The sequence below is a fragment of the Pseudophryne corroboree genome, chromosome 1 (assembly GCF_028390025.1).
Source record: "Pseudophryne corroboree isolate aPseCor3 chromosome 1, aPseCor3.hap2, whole genome shotgun sequence".
Classification (NCBI taxonomy): Eukaryota; Metazoa; Chordata; class Amphibia; order Anura; family Myobatrachidae; genus Pseudophryne; species Pseudophryne corroboree.
Window position 1 is genome coordinate 977433746 of NC_086444.1, and position 17595 is coordinate 977451340.

Below are 17595 nucleotides of genomic sequence, written 5' to 3' on the forward strand. Positions count from 1 at the left end.
TAACTATAAGGGGACAATTCCCTAAAGAAGGCCCTTTGGCGAGACAGAGAGAGAGTATGCCAGCACACACCAGCGCCAACTGACCCAGGAAAAAAAAAACCCAGATAGCGCTTTTATATATATAAATGTATATAGATTTCCCCACTCACTGCGCCTTAATTATGTGCCCCCCTCTCTTTTTTTCAGCCCTCTGATGCTCAGCAGGGGAGAGTCCGGGGAGCCAGCGTTCTCTGCAGCCTCTGTGGAGAAAATGGTGCTGGTTAGTGCTGAGGGATCAAGCTCCGCCCCCTCGCGCGGCTGGCTTCGGTCCCACTCGTGAATTTGAAAAAAAATGGCGGGGATCCTTAGTTTACTGCCTCCGCAGCCTAACTACATACTTTTTTTGCCTAAAACGAGGTTTATTGCTGCCCAGGGCGCCCCCCCTGCGCCCTGCACCTATCAGTGCCATGTGTGTGTGTGTAAGTGTGGGAGCAATGGTGCGCAGCTTACCTCATGAAGATCTGAAGTCTTCTGCCGCCTGATGTCTTCTTATGTCTGACATACTCACCCGGCTTCTTTTTTCCGGCATCTGTGAGGAGGATGGCGGCGCGGCTCCGGGACAAACCCCAGGGTGAGACCTGTGTTCCGACTCCCTCTGGAGCTAATGGTGTCCAATAGCCTAAGAAGCAGAGCCCTTAACTCTTAAGAAGTGGGTCTGCTTCTCTCCCCTCAGTCCCACGATGCAGGGAGTCTGTTGCCAGCAGAGCTCCCTGAAAATAAAAAACCTAACAAAATTCTTTTTACAGAAAACTCAGGAGAGCTCCCTGTAATGCACCCTATCTCCTCTGGGCACAAGATCTAACGGAGGTCTGGAGGAGGGGCATAGAGGGAGGAGCCAGTGCACACCATACTAGAAAGTTCTTTTAGGTGCCCATGTCTCCTGCGGAGCCCGTCTATACCCCATCGTCCTTACGGAGTCCCCAGTATCCTCTAGGACGTAAGAGAAATAAATGAGGCTAGAGCTTGATGATAATAAAAGAAGGCTTTCTCCCAGTGTGTACAATGTTGGAGAGACTGCCCTGCATGCACACCACCCAGAGCCCAGCTTCACTTCCTGACTGTTATTTAATAGATGTCATATCCCTATCCCAGCAGTCTCCAGAATTCACACAGCACAGATTGCTTGGCTCACATACAACAGGAAACCTTACAATGCTTTTATCTGGCCTTACATTAGAAGCCGCCTCTCCTTACTGTAGGAAGTAAGTACGTAAGCAATCATCTTTACCTATGGAGCACAATAACCTGTTAATGGGGACAACTAATTATACAGAGTATGCTGAAACATGCCTCTAAAAATAATAAACATTGCATGAAAAAAAGGGAACATTCCATCAAAGCATTTTTATTTTGTAAAACAACAGCCATAGGAGTCATTGGGACAGATTTATTAAGCCTGGTGAAGTGATAAAGTGGAAGGTGATAAATGACCAGCCAATCAGCTCCTAATTTCCATGTTACAGGCTAGGTTTGAAAAATGACAGTTAGGAGCTGACTGGCTGGTGCGTTATCACCTTCCACTTTATCACTTCACCAGGCTTAATAAATCTGCCCCATTGTTTGTAACCCTTCAGCTACTGTATATGGAGGGCAGAGCGTTTACTTACCAGGGAGCAGAACTCAGGGGTTCCTCCTGCAACTCTGGTGACAGGCTCTTGTTTACATGCAGGCTCACTCCACATATGATGACTGGAAGCATGCAGCTAGTCCTGCCTCTGTTTATCCCTCCAGATTAGTCATCTGTGATGAAACACACACTCTTTCCAATAGTATAGGGACCCAGCCAATCCATTCCACTCATACATTAAAAATAGCCAACACATCCACTCCCACCTTCCCTTACTTTATTTATTTAACTTCTTCAATGCTGGTGTGCAGTAAAGAGCAAAGAGGTTAAATATGTGGTTTTCCTTGGCATGTTACTGCTGCGTGAAGTCATACGTTTTCAGCACAACATATCTAATCTAATTATTTCAGGCCCTTGTATAGTAAAAGCAGCTAAAGAAAAGCATGTGTGGAGTGAGAAGACGTAGCCTGACAGGAGATTAGAGAGGTGGGATGAATAGCGGTCAGCTTGTGCAAGAGCAAAATCAGTCAGCGACTAAAAGCTGCTCACACGGATGGCTATACAGCAGCTCTAATGTTTTTGGGTCCAAACTTTCTCGAGGAATTCCAGCCCTGCGCTGACCAATTTGGGGCTGGCTGCCAATGTGTGTCCCCTGCTATAGCATCAACTCCCCAGCTGGTTCAGCCTGGTGCTGGTAATTGGAAATTCAGGGGAACCCATTTTAAACCCTTATCTAGTACATTCTATAAAATGATAGCAAGAATCTGATTGTGTTTCCATAGGCAACACCTCCACATTTCCTTTGTAGGAGGTTTGATACAGCTATACCAATCAGAGGAGGATTTACCACAAGGCAACCAAAGCAGCTGCTTGGGGCCCTGTTGGTCTCACGGGGCCCGCCAACAAGGCTGTATAAAGGGCATGTCTGGCAGACCATGAGCTTCACTAAAATTGTCCAAGAGCTGAGCTGGCTGAATACTCCCAGCAGGCTGTCAGTAATTAGACAGCTGTTGGGTGCCGGCTCCAGAACATACCTGTGTCCCCAGTCCTGCACTTCTGCGTGTTTGACCAGTCATGACACACGTTTGTATGACGTCAGTTGCTTAGAGAGAGGAGACGGGATGTGCACAGTTCTTCCAGTGTACTTTATTACCGTTGTTTTTACATTTGATATACCTTTTATATAATATCTACCACCTACTTTAAATTCCAATCAGGGGTGAGTGGGGGTGATGGGTGGTAGACAGTGTTATTTTAAGTAGAGATGTGCACTTGAAATTTTTTCGGGTTTTGTGTTTTGGTTTTGGGTTCGGTTCCGCGGCCGTGTTTTGGGTTCGACAGCGTTTTGGCAAAACCTCACCGAATTTTTTTTGTCGGATTCGGGTGTGTTTTGGATTCGGGTGTTTTTTTCAAAAAACACTAAAAAACAGCTTAAATCATAGAATTTGGGGGTCATTTTGATCCCAAAGTATTATTAACCTCAAAAAACATAATTTCCACTCATTTTCAGTCTATTCTGAATACCTCACACCTCACAATATTATTTTTAGTCCTAAAATTTGCACCGAGGTCGCTGGATGACTAAGCTAAGCGACCCTAGTGGCCGACACAAACACCTGGCCCATCTAGGAGTGGCACTGCAGTGTCACGCAGGATGGCCCTTCCAAAAAACACTCCCCAAACAGCACATGACGCAAATAAAATAAGAATTTACTTACCGATAATTCTATTTCTCGGAGTCCGTAGTGGATGCTGGGGTTCCTGAAAGGACCATGGGGAATAGCGGCTCCGCAGGAGACAGGGCACAAAAAAGTAAAGCTTTTACCAGATCAGGTGGTGTGCACTGGCTCCTCCCCCTATGACCCCCCCCCAGACTCCAGTTAGGTACTGTGCCCGGACGAGCGTACACAATAAGGGAGGCAATTTGAATCCCGGGTAAGACTCATACCAGCCACACCAATCACACCGTACAACTTGTGATCTAAACCCAGTTAACAGTATGATAACAGAAAGAGCCTCTTAAAGATGGCTCCTTAACAATATAACCCGAATTTGTTAACAATAACTATGTACAGTATTGCAGATAATCCGCACTTGGGATGGGCGCCCAGCATCCACTACGGACTCCGAGAAATAGAATTATCGGTAAGTAAATTCTTATTTTCTCTATCGTCCTAAGTGGATGCTGGGGTTCCTGAAAGGACCATGGGGATTATACCAAAGCTCCCAAACGGGCGGGAGAGTGCGGATGACTCTGCAGCACCGAATGAGAGAATTCCAAGTCCTCTTTTGCCAGGGTATCAAATTTGTAGAATTTTACAAACGTGTTTTCCCCCGACCACGTAGCTGCTCGGCAGAATTGTAATGCCGAGACCCCTCGGGCAGCCGCCCAAGATGAGCCCACCTTCCTTGTGGAATGGGCCTTAACAGATTTAGGCTGTGGCAGGCCTGCCACAGAATGAGCAAGTTGAATTGTGTTACAAATCCAACGAGCAATCGTCTGCTTAGAAGCAGGGGCACCCAACTTGTTGGGTGCATATAGTATCAACAGCGAGTCAGATTTTCTGACTTCAGCCGTCCTTGAAATGTATATTTTTAAGGCTCTGACAACGTCTAGCAACTTGGAGTCCTCCAAGTCGCCAGTGGCCGCAGGCACCACAATAGGTTGGTTCAGGTGAAACGCTGATACCACCTTAGGGAGAAAATGCGGACGAGTCCTCAGTTCTGCCCTATCCGAATGGAAGATTAGATAAGGGCTTTTATAAGATAAAGCCGCCAATTCAGATACTCTCCTGGCGGAAGCCAGGGCCAGTAACATAGTCACTTTCCATGTGAGATATTTAAAATCCACCTTTTTCAATGGTTCAAACCAATGGGATTTGAGGAAATCTAAAACTACATTTAGATCCCACGGTGCCACCGGAGGCACCACAGGAGGCTGTATATGCAGTACTCCTTTAACAAAAGTCTGTACCTCAGGAACTGAGGCCAATTCTTTTTGGAAGAATATTGACAGGGCCGAAATTTGAACCTTAATAGATCTCAATTTGAGACCCCTAGACAATCCTGATTGTAGGAAATGTAGGAAACGACCCAGTTGAAATTCCTCCGTCGGAACACTCCGATCCTCGCACCACGCGACATATTTTCGCCAAATGCGGTGATAATGTTTCGCGGTGACTTCCTTCCTTGCCTTAATCAAGGTAGGAATGACTTCTTCTGGAATGCCTTTCCCTTTTAGGATCTGGCGTTCAACCGCCATGCCGTCAAACGCAGCCGCGGTAAGTCTTGAAAGAGACAGGGACCCTGTTGTAGCAGGTCCCTTCTCAGAAGTAGAGGGCACGGGTCGTCCGTGACCAACTCTTGAAGTTCCGGGTACCAAGTCCTTCTTGGCCAATCCGGAGCCACTAGTATTTCTTACTCCTCCTCACCGTATAATCTTCAATACCTTTGGTATGAGAGGCAGAGGAGGAAACACATATACTGATTTGTACACCCAAGGTGTTACCAGTGCGTCCACAGCTATTGCCTGTGGATCTCTTGACCTGGCGCAATACTTGTCCAGTTTCTTGTTGAGGCGAGACGCCATCATGTCTACCATTGGTCTTTCCCAACAGTTTATTAGCATGTGGAAGACTTCTGGATGAAGACCCCCCTCTCCCGGGTGTATATCGTGTCTGCTGAGGAAGTCTGCTTCCCAGTTCTCCACGCCCGGGAAGAACACTGCTGACAGTGCTATTACGTGATTCTCCGCCCAGCGAAGAATCTTGGCAGCTTCTGCCATTGCACTCCTGCTTCTTGTGCCGCCCTGTCTGTTTACATGGGCGACCGCCGTGATGTTGTCCGACTGAATCAACACCGGTTTTCCTTGCAGGAGTGGTTCCGCCTGGCTTAGAGCATTTTAGATTGCTCTTAGTACCAGAATGTTTATGTGAATAGACTTTTCCAGGTTCGTCCATACCCCCTGGAAGTTTCTTCCTTGTGTGACTGCTCCCCAACCTCTCAGGCTGGCGTCCGTGGTCACCAGGATCAAATCCTGTATGCCGAATCTGCGGCCCTCCAATAGATGAGCCTTTTGCAACCACCACAGAAGATATACCCTTGTCCTTGGCGACAGGGTTATTCGCAGGTGCATCTGAGGATGCGACCCTGACCATTTGTCCAACAGATCCCTTTGGAAAATTCTTGCATGGAATCTGCCGAATGGAATTGCTTCTTAAAAAGCCACCATTTTTCCCAGGACTCTTGTGCATTGATGTACAGACACCTTTCCTGGTTTTAGGAGGTTCCTGACAGGTCGGATAACTCCTTGGCTTTTTCCTCGGGAAGAAAAACCTTTTTCTGAACCGTGTCCAGAATCATCCCTAGGAACAGCAGACGTATCGTCGGAAAACAGCTGCGATTCTTGGAATATTTAGAATCCAGTCGTGCCGTCGAAGAACTACTTTAGATAGTGCTCTTCCGACCTCCAACTGTTCTCTGGAACTTGCCCTTTTTAGGTCGTGCAAGTAAGGGATAATTTAGATGCCTTTTTTCTTTGAAGAAACATCTTTTCGGCCATTACCTTGGTAAAAAGGCCCCGGGGTGCCGTGGATAATTCAAACGGCATCGTCTGAAACTGATATTGACAGTTCTGTACCACGAACCAGAGGTACCCTTGATGAGAAGGACAAATTTTGGACATGGAGGTAATCCTTGATGTCCAGGGACACCATATAGTCCCCTTTTTTCCGGTTCGCTATCACTGCTCTGAGTGACTTTATCTCGATTTGAACCTTTTATGTAAGTGTTCAAAACATTTTAGATTTAGACTATGTGTCACCAAGCCGTCTGGCTTCAGTACCACAATATAGTGTGGAAAAATAATACCCTTTTCCTTGTCGTAGGAGGGGTACTTTGATTATCACCTGCTGGATATACAGCTTGTGAATTGTTTCCAATGCTGCCTCCCTGTCGGAGGGAGCCGTTGGTAAAGCAGACTTCAGGAAGCTGCGAGGAGAAGATGTCTCGACTCTCCAATCTTTACCCCTGGGATAATACTCGTACGATCTAGGGGTCAACTTGCGAGTGATCCCACTGCGCCCTGAGACTCTTGAGACTACCCCCCCACCTTGAGTCCGCTTGCACGGCCCCAGCGTCATGCTGAGGACTTGGCAGACGCGGTGGAGGGCTTCTTTTCCTGGGAAAGGGCTGCCTGCTGCAGTCTACTTCCCTTACCTCTATGTCTGGGCAGATATGACTGGCCTTTTGCCTGCATGCCCTCATGGGAAAGGAAAGATTGAGGCTGAAAAGACGGTGTCTTTTTTAGCTGAGATGTAACTTGGGGTAAAAAAGGTTGGATTTCCCAGCTGTTGCTGTGGTCCCCAGGTCCGATGGACCGACCCCCAAATAACTCCTTCCCTTTATACAGCAATACTTCCATCTGCCGTATGGGATCTGTATCACCTGACCACTGTCGTGTCCCTGACATCTTCTGGGAGATATGGACAACGCACTTATCTTGATGCCAGAGAGCAAATATCCCTCTGTGCATCTCACATACATATATATAGAATGCATCCTATTAAATGCTCTACATGAATAAAATATTTTCAGTCAGGGAATCCGACCAAGCCAACCCAGCACTGCATCTCCAGGCTGATGGCGATCGCTGGTCGCAGTATAACCACCGTATGTGTGTATATACTTTTTAGGATATTTTTCCAGCTTCCTATCAGCTGGCTCCTTGAGGGCGGCCGTATCTGGAGACGGTAACGCCACTTGATAAGCGTGTGAGCGCCTTATCACCCTAAGGGGTGTTTCCCAACGTACCCTAATTTCTGGCGGGAAAGGGTATAACGCCAATATTTGCTATCGGGGTAACCCTACGCATCATCACACACTTCATTTTATTTTATCTGATTCAGGAAAAACTACAGGTAGTTTTTTCACTCCCACATAATACCCTTTCTTGTGGTACTTGTAGTATCAGAAACACGTAACACCTCCTTCATTGCCCTTAACGTGTGGCCCTAATGAGAAATACGTTTGTTTATTCACCGTCGACACTGTATTCAGTGTCCGTGTCTGTGTCTGTGTCGACCGACTGAGGTAAATGGGCGTTTTTAAAACCCCTGACGGTGTTTCTGAAACGCCTGGACCGGTCCTAATAGATTGTCGGCCGTCTCATGTCGTCAACCGACCTTGCAGCGTGTTGACATTCTCACGTAATTCTCTAAATAAGCCATCCATTCCGGTGTCGACTCCCTAGAGAGTGACATCACCATTACAGGCAATTTCTCCGCCTCCTCACCAACATCGTCCTCATACATGTCGACACACACGTACCGACACACAGCACACACACCGGGAATGCTCTGACAGAGGACAGGACCCACTAGCCCTTTGGGGAGACAGAGGGAGAGTCTGCCAGCACACACCAAAAACGCTATAATTATATAGGGACAACCTTATATAAGTGTTTCTCCCTTATAGCATCTTTTATATATATACAATATCGCCAAAATCAGTGCCCCCCCTCTCTGTTTTAACCCTGTTTCTGTAGTGCAGTGCAGGGGAGAGCCTGGGAGCCTTCTCTCCAGCTTTTCTGTGAGAGAAAATGGCGCTGTGTGCTGAGGAGATAGGCCCCGCCCCTTTTTCGGCGGCCTCGTCTCCCGCTATTTTTGAAGTTAGGCAGGGGTTAAATATCTCCATATAGCCTCTGTGGGCTATATGTGAGGTATTTTTTTGCCTCTAATAAGGTTTTTATTTGCCTCTCAGAGCGCCCCCCCCAGCGCTCTGCACCCTCAGTGACTGTTGTGTGAAGTGTGCTGAGAGGAAAATGGCGCACAGCTGCAGTGCTGTGCGCTACCTTTATGAAGACTCAGGAGTCTTCAGCCGCCGATTTTGGACCTCTTCTCTCTTCAGCGTCTGCAAGGGGGCCGGCGGCGCGGCTCCGGTGACCATCCAGGCTGTACCTGTGATCGTCCCTCTGGAGCTAGTGTCCAGTAGCCAAGCAGCAAATCCACTCTGCACGCAGGTGAGTTCACTACTTCTCCCCTAAGTCCCTCGTTGCAGTGATCCTGTTGCCAGCAGGACTCACTGTAAAGTAAAAAACCTAAGCTAAACTTTCTCTAAGCAGCTCTTTAGGAGAGCCACCTAGATTGCACCCTTCTCGTTCGGGCACAAAATCTAACTGGAGTCTGGGGGGGGGTCATAGGGGGAGGAGCCAGTGCACACCACCTGATCTGGTAAAAGCTTTACTTTTTTGTGCCCTGTCTCCTGCGGAGCCGCTATTCCCCATGGTCCTTTCAGGAACCCCAGCATCCACTTAGGACGATAGAGAAAAAAAGAGGCGCAATGAGGTAGCTGTGTGAGTAAGATAAGCGACCCTAGTGGCCGACACAAACACCTGGCCCATCTAGGAGTGGCACAGCAGTGTCACGCAGGATGGCCCTTCCAAAAAACACTCCCCAAACAGCACATGACGCAAAGAAGAAAAAAAGAGGCGCAATGAGGTAGCTGTGTGAGTAAGCTAAGCGACCCTAGTGGCCAACACAAACACCTGGCCCATCTAGGAGTGGCACTGCAGTGTCACGCAGGATGGCCCTTCCAAAAAACACTCCCCAAACAGCACATGACGCAAAGAAAAAAAGAGGCGCAATGAGGTAGCTGTGTGAGTAAGCTAAGCGACCCTAGTGGCCGACACAAACACCTGGCCCATCTAGGAGTGGCACTGCAGTGTCACGCAGGATGGCCCTTCCAAAAAACACTCCCCAAACAGCACATGACGCAAAGAAAAAAAGAGGCGCAATGAGGTAGCTGTGTGAGTAAGATAAGCGACCCTAGTGGCCGACACAAACACCTGGCCCATCTAGGAGTGGCACTGCAATGTCACGCAGGATGGCCCTTCCAAAAAACACTCCCCAAACAGCACATGACGCAAATAAAAATGAAAGAAAAAAGAGGTGCAAGATGGAATTGTCCTTGGGCCCTCCCACCCACCCTTATGTTGTATAAACAGGACATGCACACTTTAACCAACCCATCATTTCAGTGACAGGGTCTGCCACACGACTGTGACTGAAATGACGGGTTGGTTTGGACCCCCACCGAAAAAGAAGCAATTAATCTCTCCTTGCACAAACTGGCTCTACAGAGGCAAGATGTCCACCTCATCATCATCCTCCGATATATCACCGTGTACATCCCGCTCCTCACAGATTATCAATTCGTCCCCACTGGAATCCACCATCTCAGCTCCCTGTGTACTTTGTGGAGGCAATTGCTGCTGGTCAATGTCTCCACGGAGGAATTGATTATAATTCATTTTAATGAACATCATCTTCTCCACATTTTCTGGAAGTAACTTCGTACGCCGATTGCTGACAAGGTGAGCGGCGGCACTAAACACTCTTTCGGAGTACACACTTGTGGGAGGGCAACTTAGGTAGAATAAAGCCAGTTTGTGCAAGGGCCTCCAAATTGCCTCTTTTTCCTGCCAGTATAAGTACGGACTGTCTGACATGCCTACTTGGATGCGGTCACTCATATAATCCTCCACCATTCTTTCAATGGGCAGAGAATCATATGCAGTGACAGTAGACGACATGTCCGTAATCGTTGTCAGGTCCTTCAGTCCGGACCAGATGTCAGCATCAGCAGTCGCTCCAGACTGCCCTGCATCACCGCCAGCGGGTGGGCTCGGAATTCTGAGCCTTTTCCTCGCACCCCCAGTTGCGGGAGAATGTGAAGGAGGAGATGTTGACAGGTCGCGTTCCGCTTGACTTGACAATTTTCTCACCAGCAGGTCTTTGAACCCCAGCAGACTTGTGTCTGCCGGAAAGAGAGATCCAAGGTAGGTTTTAAATCTAGGATCGAGCACGGTGGCCAAAATGTAGTGCTCTGATTTCAACAGATTGACCACCCGTGAATCCTTGTTAAGCGAATTAAGGGCTCCATCCACAAGTCCCACATGCCTAGCGGAATCGCTCCCTTTTAGCTCCTCCTTCAATGCCTCCAGCTTCTTCTGCAAAAGCCTGATGAGGGGAATGACCTGACTCAGGCTGGCAGTGTCTGAACTGACTTCACATGTGGCAAGTTCAAAAGGTTGCAGAACCTTGCACAACGTTGAAATCATTCTCCACTGCGCTTGAGACAGGTACATTCCACCTCCTATATCGTGCTCAATTGTATAGGCTTGAATGGCCTTTTGCTGCTCCTCCAACCTCTGAAGCATATATAGGGTTGAATTCCACCTCGTTACCACTTCTTGCTTCAGATGATGGCAGGGCAGGTTCAGGCGTTTTTGGTGGTGCTCCAGTCTTCTGTACGTGGTGCCTGTACGCCGAAAGTGTCCCGCAATTCTTCTGGCCACCGACAGCATCTCTTGCACGCCCCTGTCGTTTTTTAAAAAATTCTGCACCACCAAATTCAAGGTATGTGCAAAACATGGGACGTGCTGGAATTTGCCCATATTTAATGCACACACAATATTGCTGGCGTTGTCCGATGCCACAAATCCACAGGAGAGTCCAATTGGGGTAAGCCATTCCGCGATGATCTTCCTCAGTTGCCGTAAGAGGTTTTCAGCTGTGTGCGTATTCTGGAAACCGGTGATACAAAGCGTAGCCTGCCTAGGAAAGAGTTGGCGTTTGCGAGATGCTGCTACTGGTGCCGCCGCTGCTGTTCTTGCGGCGGGAGTCCATACATCTACCCAGTGGGCTGTCACAGTCATATAGTCCTGACCCTGCCCTGCTCCACTTGTCCACATGTCCGTGGTTAAGTGGACATTGGGTACAACTGCATTTTTTAGGACACTGGTGAGTCTTTTTCTGACGTCCGTGTACATTCTCGGTATCGCCTGCCTAGAGAAGTGGAACCTAGATGGTATTTGGTAATGGGGGCACACTACCTCAAGAAATTGTCTAGTTCCCTGTGAACTAACGGCGGATACCGGACGCACGTCTAACACCAACATAGTTGTCAAGGCCTCAGTTATCCGCTTTGCAACAGGATGACTGCTGTGATATTTCATCTTACTCGCAAAGGACTGTTGGACAGTCAATTGCTTGGTGGAAGTAGTAAAAGTGGGCTTACGACTTCCCCTCTGGGATGACCATCGACTCCCAGCAGCAACAACAGCAGCGCCAGCAGCAGTAGGCGTTACACGCAAGGATGCATCGGAGGAATCCCAGGCAGGAGAGGACTCGTCAGAATTGCCAGTGACATGGCCTGCAGGACTATTGGCATTCCTGGGGAAGGAGGAAATTGAAACTGAGGGAGTTGGTGGGGTGGTTTGCGTGAGCTTGGTTACAAGAGGAAGGGATTTACTGGTCAGTGGACTGCTTCCGCTGTCGCCCAAAGTTTTTGAACTTGTCACTGACTTATTATGAATGCGCTGCAGGTGACGTATAAGGGAGGATGTTCCGAGGTGGTTAACGTCCTTACCCCTACTTATTACAGCTTGACAAAGGCAACACACGGCTTGACAAATGTTGTCCGCATTTCTGGTGAAATACTTCCACACCGAAGAGCTGATTTTTTGGGTATTTTCACCAGGCATGTCAACGGCCCTATTCCTCCCACGGACAACAGGTGTCTCCCCGGGTGCCTGACTTAAACAAACCACCTCACCATCAGAATCCTCCTTGTCAATTTCCTCCCCAGCGCCAGCAACACCCATATCCTCCTCATCCTGGTGTACTTCAACACTGACATCTTCAATCTGACTATCAGGAACTGGACTGCGGGTGCTCCTTCCAGCACTTGCAGGGGGCGTGCAAATGGTGGAAGGCGCATGCTCTTCACGTCCAGTGTTGGGAAGGTCATGCATCGCAACCGACACAATTGGACTCTCCTTGTGGATTTGGGATTTCGAAGAACGCACAGTTCTTTGCGGTGCTTTTGCCAGCTTGAGTCTTTTCATTTTTCTAGCGAGAGGCTGAGTGCTTCCATCCTCATGTGAAGCTGAACCACTAGCCATGAACATAGGCCAGGGCCTCAGCCGTTCCTTGCCACTCCGTGTGGTAAATGGCATATTGGCAAGTTTACGCTTCTCCTCCGACAATTTTATTTTAGATTTTGGAGTCCTTTTTTTACTGATATTTGGTGTTTTGGATTTTACATGCTCTGTACTATGACATTGGGCATCGGCCTTGGCAGACGACGTTGCTGGCATTTCATCGTCTCGGCCATGACTAGTGGCAGCAGCTTCAGCACGAGGTGGAAGTGGATCTTGATCTTTCCCTAATTTTGGAACCTCAACATTTTTGTTCTCCATATTTTAATAGGCACAACTAAAAGGCACCTCAGGTAAACAATGGAGATGGATGGATACTAGTATACTTATGGATGGACCAGCGACTGCCGACACAGAGGTAGCTACAGCCGTGGACTACCGTACTGTGTCTGCTGCTAATATTGACTGGATGATAATGAGATGAAATTAATATATATATATATATATATAATATCACTAGTACTGCAGCCGGACAGGTATATATATTTATTATGTAATGACTGATGACGGACCTGCTGGACACTGTCAGCTCAGCAGCACCGCAGACTGCTACAGTAAGCTACTATAGTAGTATGTATCAAGAAGAAAGAAAAAAAAAAAAAAAAAACACGGGTAGGTGGTATACAATTATGGATGGACCAGCGACTGCCGACACAGAGGTAGCTACAGCCGTGGACTACCGTACTGTGTCTGCTGCTAATATAGACTGGATGATAATGAGATGAAATTAATATATATATATATATATATATAATATCACTAGTACTGCAGCCGGACAGGTATATATATTTATTATGTAATGACTGATGACGGACCTGCTGGACACTGTCAGCTCAGCAGCACCGCAGACTGCTACAGTAAGCTACTATAGTAGTATGTATCAAGAAGAAAGAAAAAAAAAAACCACGGGTAGGTGGTATACAATTATGGATGGACCAGCGACTGCAGACACAGAGGTAGCTACAGCCGTGGACTACCGTACTGTGTCTGCTGCTAATATAGACTGGATGATAATGAGATGAAATTAATATATATATATATATATATATATAATATCACTAGTACTGCAGCCGGACAGGTATATATATTTATTATGTAATGACTGATGACGGACCTGCTGGACACTGTCAGCTCAGCAGCACCGCAGACTGCTACAGTAAGCTACTATAGTAGTATGTATCAAGAAGAAAGAAAAAAAAAAAAAAACACGGGTAGGTGGTATACAATTATGGATGGACCAGCGACTGCCGACACAGAGGTAGCTACAGCCGTGGACTACCGTACTGTGTCTGCTGCTAATATAGACTGGATGATAATGAGATGAAATTTATATATATATATATATATAATATCACTAGTACTGCAGCCGGACAGGTATATATATTTATTATGTAATGACTGATGACGGACCTGCTGGACACTGTCAGCTCAGCAGCACCGCAGACTGCTACAGTAAGCTACTATAGTAGTATGTATCAAGAAGAAAGAAAAAAAAAAAAAAAAAACACGGGTAGGTGGTATACAATTATATATATATTATATACAAATATATATATATATATATATATATATATATATATATATATATATATATATATATATATATATATATATATATATATATTAAACTGGTGGTGATTAATTAAACTGGTGGTCAGGTCACTGGTCACACTATCAGCAACTTGCAAGTAGTACTCCTAAGCAGACAATCACAATATATATACTGGTGGTCAGTGTGGTCACAATGGCAGTGTGGCACTCTGGCAGCAAAAGTGTGCACTGTACGTTAAAATATGTACTCCTGCTCTCAGACTCTAACTGCTCCCCACTGTCTCCCCCACAAGTCAGATATACAGTCACACTATCACTTCAGCAAGTAGTAGTACTCCTCCTAATGCTCCCCAAAATTACTAAAGTAAATACTGTGTCTCTCTCTACTCTAGTCTCACTCTCTTCTCTATAAACGGAGAGGACGCCAGCCACGTCCTCTCCCTATCAATCTCAATGCACGTGTGAAAATGGCGGCGACGCGCGGCTCCTTATATAGAATCCGAGTCTCGCGATAGAATCCGAGCCTCGCGAGAATCCGACAGCGGGATGATGACGTTCGGGCGCGCTCGGGTTAACCGAGCAAGGCGGGAAGATCCGAGTCGCTCGGACCCGTGTAAAAAAACATGAAGTTCGGGCGGGTTCGGATTCCGAGGAACCGAACCCGCTCATCTCTAATTTTAAGTACAGTGTCTAACATCTGCCTGTGACAGTCATGGCTGTGGAGGAGGCACACATTGACTAGTGGTATATCAATATGCTATAATACTGTATTTTAAGTACTGACAATCAGTGGGGCACTGATATATAATCAATACAGTCACACTGACTGAGGGCTGTAATAATGGGTATTATAAGGGATGGGGGACCTAGTAGGCTGCTGCAATCAGCAAAGGGGGGTGGGGGCACTATAATGCAGTCAACACTAATGTAACTGGGTATAATAATAAGTATTATAATGTTTGGGTGCCTGCATTATATATCAGTGCCCTCGTTCCCCCCCCCCCCCCCCCACACACACATATATATACATACCGATTGTGGCACATTACCCATCCCTTATAGTATCCATTATTGCACCCCTCAGAGACTGTGACTTTAGTGTGACTCCATTATACGAGGTCTGACAATTAAGTTAGCGAACTGGCTACTATATTGCCTACGCAATATTTACCAGTAGGCATCCAAAGCAGCCACAAGGGGACTGGCCGACAGATCATGAAGTCAGGAGGGCATTTCTAATTTCCGCCGAAAATGTCCGAGTGCTGGTCTGGCAGAATGCTCCTGGCAGGCTGTCAGTGACTAGATAGCTACCAGGTGTGATTTTAAGGGCAGCACGAACGGTATAATGCAGGCATGTCCAAACTGCGGCCCTCCAGCTGTTGTGAAACTACATATCCCAGCATGCCCTGACATAGTTCTGCTGTCAGAGAATGCTAAAGCTGTGTCAGGGCATGCTGGGATGTGTAGTTTCTCAACAGCTGGAGGGCCGAAGTTTGGACATGCCTGGTATAATGGTTAGCTTTACTGCCTCACAGCTTTCAGATCATGGGTTCAATTCCCACCATGGCCCTAACAGTGTGGAGATTGTATATTCTCCCTGTACTTGTGTGGGTTTCCTCCTGGTACTCCAGTTTCCTTCCACAATCCAAAAATATACTGGTAGGTTAATTGGCTCCCAACAAAATTAACCCTAGCGTGAATGTGTACATGTGGTAGGGAATATAAATTGTAAGCTTCACTGAGGAAGGGACTGATGTGAATGGGCAAATGTTCTCTGTAAAGCACTGCAGAATGTGTGTGTAACTGGTAATAAATAATAATCAATACACTAGTACAACTACCATCCACCTGCTATAATCGGCTATGGGCAGATTGGGGAGCATACACTGACTGGGGGGCAGCAGGACCTGTCTGCTACAATTGGTAGAGGGGGCACACTGAGGATTGTTTGAGGAAGGGGGCCCCAAATTGGTGTCTTGCTTAGGGCCTCATGAAGTCTAAATCCCCCTTTAATACCAATAGGACATCCAATTTAGGAAATGTAGTAACTTCTCAATTACTATTCAGACATGCAAGGCATTGCAAAAACCGAAGGTTTAAATACTTTAAAAATGTTCAGATATTTACATTGCGGTGTAAGCACAATTTGGTTGTAACCCCCCCACTCTATCACCTCATTAGTCAGGAGTTTGGGATCCAGGGGTCAAATATCCTCGGTTTATGCTATTCTCAATGCCAGATTCTTCCCAGGCCCCCTTGATCCCCTGAAACTTAAATGGGAGATGTATATAGGTTTAATTTCTAATAAGCATTGGTCGCAAATTCTGGGTTCTATTCAGTATACCACTCAGTGTGTCAGATACCAGCAGGTGTTTTTCTAAGTCCTCCACAGAGTTTATCATACTCCACAATCTCTACAGCGAGCTAGTCTTCGGTCCGATGGTGCTTGTCCAAAATGTCACATGGAGGCCTCTGGGGTAATATTCTGTTCACAGCCCCTTCTCCTCCTCCATTAAATCCTAGGATTTGCCTATTTGGCTTAGATCTATAGGAGATGCATTTCCTGGTGCTTTACCTTTATACTTTGTGCCTCACCACCATAGCTAAAGTTATTGTGGCGAGCACCTGATTTCATGCTTCCCTACTCTCCCGGATTCTGCGTGATACACCCGGTTTCTCGGGTAATCCCCCGCAGCCCCGGAAGAGTGGGCACCACTCCCGCATTCTGCCCACTTCCTAGTGAAGTGGGCACAATGGGGATAAATAATACGGCGAAATCGCGGACCTGGCGGAGGGGGCAGAGCCTAATTACGCTATTATATACTAATTGCGTAATTTCAGCTCCGCTTCCTATGCAAATATCACCCAATCCCAGACTTTTCCCTGTGTGTGGGCGGGGCTTGATGATGCCATTAGCTCAGCTCCGCCCTCAGCACCGCCCCCACCCCGGGCCTGATTTGCACTTGATCCTCCTGACCCTTGTAAATGGAGAGCTTTAGTAAGTGACGTGGCCAAGCATGACAGGTATCTTTTTAAAAGCTGTAACTCTATGTCAAAATTCCATGATAAGTGGGATAGATGGTGTCTCTCCAGGCTGGGTAGGGGCAGTGGCTCATCAGTGGACTCCTAGACTATTTGCATTAACGCCGTGTTTAGGTAGTAGTGGTGTGTTCCTATGCCAGCTTTAAACACCTTGTCAACTCCTGTGCTTTATCTACATTGTTCTCTACTTGAAGGACATTTTATATGCGCACCTTTTTTTAAAATCAATAAAAATCACTTGATTTAAAAAAAATCAATAAAAATACTGCAAAAATGTTCTTAGAAATGTGAGACCGTTGGCACCTGCACATGTACATTTCTCAATGTAATTCTGGTTGTGACAACAATATTACTGCAGAAATGTGTTATAGTGAGAAAGGGATTCAGTATGATTTAC

The 17595-nt window shown here is 46.8% G+C and overlaps 1 protein-coding gene across 6 annotated transcripts in view; it reads right to left on the reverse strand.

The window, feature by feature from the left end:
• Nucleotides 1-17595, reverse strand: part of TRIM2 (tripartite motif containing 2) — a 220078-nt gene that overhangs the window by 100145 nt on the left and 102338 nt on the right. The window contains exon 1 of one of the 6 annotated variants that reach the window (XM_063920528.1): nucleotides 1647-1736. The exons of the other annotated variants lie outside the window; for them this stretch is intronic. The gene's annotated coding sequence lies outside the window, so the exon portion shown is untranslated. Of the gene's footprint in view, nucleotides 1-1646; nucleotides 1737-17595 lie in introns of those variants that run through there. 6 annotated transcript variants of the gene reach the window in all.